Source organism: Apteryx rowi, unplaced genomic scaffold (assembly GCF_003343035.1).
Source record: "Apteryx rowi isolate R43461 unplaced genomic scaffold, aptRow1 scaffold_220, whole genome shotgun sequence".
Classification (NCBI taxonomy): Eukaryota; Metazoa; Chordata; class Aves; order Apterygiformes; family Apterygidae; genus Apteryx; species Apteryx rowi.
The window spans coordinates 244258-249889 of record NW_020448531.1 but is presented as its reverse complement, the minus strand read 5'-3'; positions in this window follow the sequence as shown (position 1 = coordinate 249889).

Below are 5632 nucleotides of genomic sequence, written 5' to 3'. Positions count from 1 at the left end.
CCCCCCTCTCCTCAGCTCTTACCAGCCCCCCCCCTTCCCCAGCCCTCTTCATTATTTCTGTTATCATAAGGCAACCTCCATGCCCAAACGTTGGCATCTGTAAGACAAACAGTGTGTGATTGTTAGGGAGCCTGGGAAAGCGCGGGCGGCTGTGTGCGCAGGGGCTGCCGGCGGCCCCCTCGCCGGGAGCACTTCTGCTCGCTCAGACGCGATTGTTATGGAAATCGCCTTCCCGCATGCTGTTGAACTTGATGTTGACTCCTTTTCTTTGGGGCTACATGTCTTCCCGGCCACTTGTTTGTGGGAAAATTTTCTCCGGGGCTACAGTGTGAAATTAATTAATCAGGGCCTCTAGATGGCAATGGGACACAAAAGGGGAGAGCCGGGGGAAACTCTGGCAAACTTACAAAAGCGACCCGGGGTTTATAGCCCGGGGTTCCCGGGACGGACGGCCCTGCCCGGTGCCGCTGCCGGAGGTAAGGGGCTCCCGAGGCGCATCGCCGCGGAGCCGGCTTTGGAGCGAAGTTTCTGTTGTGCGGATATTTTTATTATTATTATTTTGAGGGGCAGGGGGTTAGGAGCCTGGAGGCGAGGGGATCTGGGGCTGCACGGGCACGAGGGGGTCGCCGGTTCGTTATTTTGCGTGCGCGGCTTTTCTAGCCCSCTATGATCCCCGCGTAAATGCCGTCCGTGCTCCGAGGCTGTATTCCCAGCCGCGGAAATCTAGGATTGTTTTCCCTGTCACAAAGGGGCTGATTTCGGCTTCTCTGGAAAAAAAGAAAATATTTTTTTTTCCTAAAAAAGTAACGCGGGTTGTTCTTGTGCTAAAGCGCCTGCCCCTGCCCGAGCGAGCACGGCGGGGATTTCCGCGCCGTTGTTTTACCGAACAGGAAAATATCTGCCGTGCGTCGAGGACAGCGTTTGGCCCCCAGTTCGGGTTGGGGTGGTTTTGTTGTTTGATTTCCAGTCACCCTCCTCGGTATTAGTTGCAGGAAGTGCTGTGCGTGCCTCCGACGGGCTTAGGAGCGACGTGCCAGGCGGATAAATATAAAATCAGATTTTCTTTTTAAGCACTTTCCAGGGCAGGATATTATTGCTTTTAGAGAGATCAATCTTTGCAGAGCGTGTGTAGGGTTTAGGAAGAATATTTCTGCAGGGGAACAGGCCAAAAATATGAACGTCAAATACCCTCCCAGTCTTTGTTGCCACAACATCTTTGGGTGACAGCAACTGCAGAAATAAAACAAATTCGAGCGTCTGTTAAACCTTTAGTTTTCGTACACATCGATATTTCCAATCTGGCAGCAATTCGGGCAAATTTGGCTGGAGGTTTGAACCCCTTTTTCCTCGGGATCTAGCCCCCCCCTTCCCGCTGCTCTCTCAATCCGCTGGTACTGATTCAACTGATCTGCGAAGCGATGTGCAGGGAACGAGTCGTTGTATTTTAAATGCAAATAATTCCCGGCGACAACACTGGAATCAAACCGCAAAAATGGGGAGGGAAAAAAAAAAGAAAAAAGAAAAAGAAAGGGGGAAAAAAATAGAGAAATTTCCCCTGGAAAAAGCATGCTGAAAATCAGCTTCCGAGGGGTGCGTGGCCGGGCGGGGAGCCCCGGCGGGCGCGCGGCTCCGCTGCCCGGGGAGGCGGCGGCTGCCCGGCTCGCTCCGGGGCCGCGGCCGGGGCAGCTCCGGTTCCCGGGGCGCGGGGGAGGGCGGACGCGGGGCGGCCCGGAGCGGCGGCGGGAGGGCGGCTCGGTGCCGGGCCCCGGCTCCCCGCCGCCCCGGAGCCGGGCGGTAGCGGGGAACCCGGTCACCCCGGGGGCTGCAGGCCCCGCGCTGCCGCCGCTCGCATCCCCCCACCTCGGGCGCGCACACACACACACACACACGCGCAAAACCACCCCGGGATGTGGGGCTGCCCCTACGCCAGGATTGCCGGGGCTGCCTCTATTTCTCCGGCCGTGTGTCCGGTTTGCCCTCTGGGAAGGGCCGAGGCCCGGCTCTGCCCGCTCGGTTGGATGGGGGCTGGTTGGGGGAGCCGATGCCCTGCCCGGTGCAGGGAGGCGGTAGCGGCCCCGGCTCGCCGGGAAGCGGCTGCAGCCCTTCCCCGGGCACTGCCCGCCGCCGGGGCACCGGCACCGCCCGCCCCCTTACAGCGCTGCCAGCCTCGCCGTGAAAGTTGCTCCAAGTTGGAGCGATCGCCGTCGTGTTGGCTGGTTCGCGTTACGGAGATTTTTCTCTCTCTCTTTTCCTCCCCAGGTGAGCTCGGGTGAGGAGCGCTTGCGAGGGATTTGCAGATCTGACGAGAAGGTAATTGCGGAATTTCATTTCTCTTATCAAACGCAGCCCTGAGACGTGCCCGCCGCCGGTTACCCGGTGTGTGTTATTTACAGCGGGGAGGAGGATGCCGCGCCGGGCGCGGTGCAGGTGCCGGGCTGCGAAAYCTGCCCGCAGCTGCAATCGCTGCCGTTAGCGGGAGCGGCGGGAAGTTGCCGGCGTGCGGGGAGCCGGGCCGGCAGCTCGCTCCCGGACCCCAGGAACCCCCCGCGCCTTCAAATCGCCTCGGCGCGACGTGCGAAGTGTGCCGGGATGGGCTGCGGGGAGGGCCGGCTCGGCGGGGGCACCGCGGCGGGCACCCGCCGGGGCCGGGGGACCCCCGGGAGCCCCCCGCCGGGGACCCGCAGCCCCGAGCCGAGGCGCCGGCTCCCGGCGCTGCCGCCCCCGCCGAGGCGGCCCGCGGCTCCTGCGGCGAGCGCCGTGCTCGCACCGGAGCCCAACATGGCTGCTGTAGTGAAGGTATTTGATTCACACGAGGGTGTAGGCGAGGGAAGGAGCGGGGGAGAGAGGCGCCGGGGCCGGAGCGGTGCCTCCGAGAGAGGGACGGAGGCGGGCGACGACTCGGGTAAGTGCCGGGGAGGAGCGGGGCCGGGCGGGCCCCGTGAGGCCCCCGCCGCGGACACGCGTGGGGCGGCCTCCCCTTCCGTGCCGGCGCTGCCGAGCCTCCCCCCCGCCGCCTCGGCACCGGGGCCGCCGCGGGGCTCCTCGGGCTCAGGAAGCCGTTTGCCGAGGGCAGCGGGGCTGGGCTGCCCGCCGGCTGCCGGGGCCGAGGCGGCGGGGGGACGCGGCGGGGCCGAACCGGGCCGCAACGGCCCGCCCGGGCCCTGCGCAGCGATTCCCCGGGCCAGCGAGCGGGGAAGGAGCGAGGCCAGCGCGGATGCTGCGCCCTGTCCCCGCCGGCTCCCCCAAGCGCTGCTCCGGAGACCCTTCCTGCGGGTCCCCAGGGCGATCCCGGGCCGCAGAGCCTCTCCGTGGGTCCCTTTCGTTCCCCCGGCGCAGCTCTCGGGCGAAGGTCGTTGTTGGGGTTTTACCATTTCGGGAAGGACCGCGCCGTGCCCGCTTTGGAAAGGAGCCTTTCGCAAACGAAACCCGGCGGGACGGTGAAAGGCAGCGGGAGGCGGCGGCCCCCCGGGCCCGCCCGGCCTCGCCGCCGCCGGGCAGTGTGGACGGGAGCGGCGCCGATCCCGACGCTGGGCCGCCTCGCCGGACCCGGGGCCGCGGCGCACGGCCGAGGGGGTGTCCCTGTCGCCGCCCCGTCGCATTCGCCCCCGGCCTCCCAGGGCCAGGCACTGCCGCGTCCCCCGCCGTTTTCAGCAGGGACATTTCGGAGCCGGGCGTGGACCGCGGAGGTAACGGCAGCGGCTCGGGGTGTCCGTGTCCACAGGCCGTGCCCGACCCCCGGGGCATCCCGAGGCGGGAGCGGGGGGGAGGGGGGGCATTTGTGAGGGATAATCTGCTAATTAGATAAACCGCTACCTCGACACCAAAATCTCCCCGTTCCGATCTGTTTGCCCCGTCGCCCTACACCTGGGCGACAAGAATCGCAATAATAATAATGACGATAATAATAATAATAATAATAATAATAATAATAATTGCTGGCGACTTGCGGAGGGACGGGACGAGGAGGCACAAGCCCGGCCGGCCCGGCCCGGTGCGCCCGTCGGGCCGGGACCGGGACCGGGGCCGGGGCCGGGCCGGGCCCGGGCGCGGCGGCTGCTCCCGGTTCAGCACCACGGAGAGCGCCGGGCCCGGCCGGGGCGGCGGCTCTTCCCGGCCCCCCCGGGGGTCCCCGCTGCCCCCGGGGGTCCCCGGTGCTTGCGGGTTGGCACCTCCCCATAGCACGGCCCTGCATGGCTTCCACCCCCCGCCCTTCAAACATTATATCCGTATTTATAAAGGCGGGTGGGGGCCGAGGTGGCCGGGATGGTTCCGTGCGCGGTTGCCTCTCTCGTCCTTCCCCAAAATACCGAGCGCTGTAACCGGGAGCTGGGCCCCGCCGCCCACAGCGACCTGCCCCCAGCGCTGCCCGAGCCGTCTGGGGTCGGTGGGTGGCAGGCTGAGTGGGTGCCCACAGCCAGGGCACAAGGGCGACGGTCTGCCCCGGGGTCCCGGGACCGGGGGGGCCCGGGGTCCGCGGGCAGGAGGCTCCCCCGACCCCGGCGGGGAGGGAGCCCGGAGAAGACAGAGGTCGGAACCGGGACCGGCGGCTGTCGGTGACGGTGAGGGCGGCCGGGGCCAGTGCGGTGCCCGGGCCGCTTGTTGGTTTCGTTTCCCGTAGACCCAAAACGCGGCCGGGGTTTCTGCGGAGCGAGGTGCGAGCCGGCGGTCACCGGGGGGACCCCCGCCGTCAGATGGCCCAGTGGGGACGGGGAGGGGGCAAAGCTGCGGGGACGGCGGGATGCAGGAGGCTGGGGAGAGCCAAATTGTCCTGCAGGGTGTGTGTGTGTGTGTGTGTGTGTGTGTGCGTGTGCACGGGTGCGTGTGCAGCGCTGTGCGTGCACCAGGGCGTGTGTGTGTGTGCGCATCAGTGTGCACGGCCCGGGACGCGCACACCAGAGTGTGCGTGCACCAGCGCGTGTGCACCGGCCTGCACGCGTCGGGGTCTGCACGCCCCGGGCTGCACGCTGCCCTACGTGCACACCGGGTCGGGGGTGGGTGTGCACCGCTGCGTGGGCTCCAGGATGAGCACACCGGAGTGTGCACACGTGTGTGTGTGTGTGTGTGTGTGCGTGTGTGTGTGTGTCCCCTGCGCACCAGGGCGTGTGAGCACCACAGTGCGGGTGCACACGGCAGGTCACCGCCGTGCTCCCCGTTGCGTTTCCATCCCGCACCGTTTCCAGCGTAAGGCGTTTCGGGGTGCCGGGGAAAGGCCGTTTCCCCCCCCCCCCCTTCGGCCCCAGGTCGGTGTCGCCGAGCCGGGCGGGCRGCCGGGGCTGCCGCGTCGAGCCGGGAGAGGGGAGCGGGTCCCGGAGCGCCGGGCCGGGCCGGCCGCACGGGGGGGACGTGGAGCCGGGCACCTCGGCGCTGCGCCCCGAGCCGGCCCTCGGCACCCTCCGAGCCCCGGGTGCCTCTGTCCCGGGCTCTGGTCGAGCCCCGGGCGTCTCTCCCCGACCGGAGGGCAGAGACGAGGCCGGGCCCTTCGGGGGGCCCCGCGCCCTCCAACCCCGGCGCTGCTGCTGCCCCAGGGGAGGGTCGTGCCGGGTTTTACTTATGAGCTGGTGCAAATTTTCCCTTTTGCAAACGGAGCCCGTGAGCGGGGGGCGGCAACCGGGCATCCTCGACGGGAGGGTCC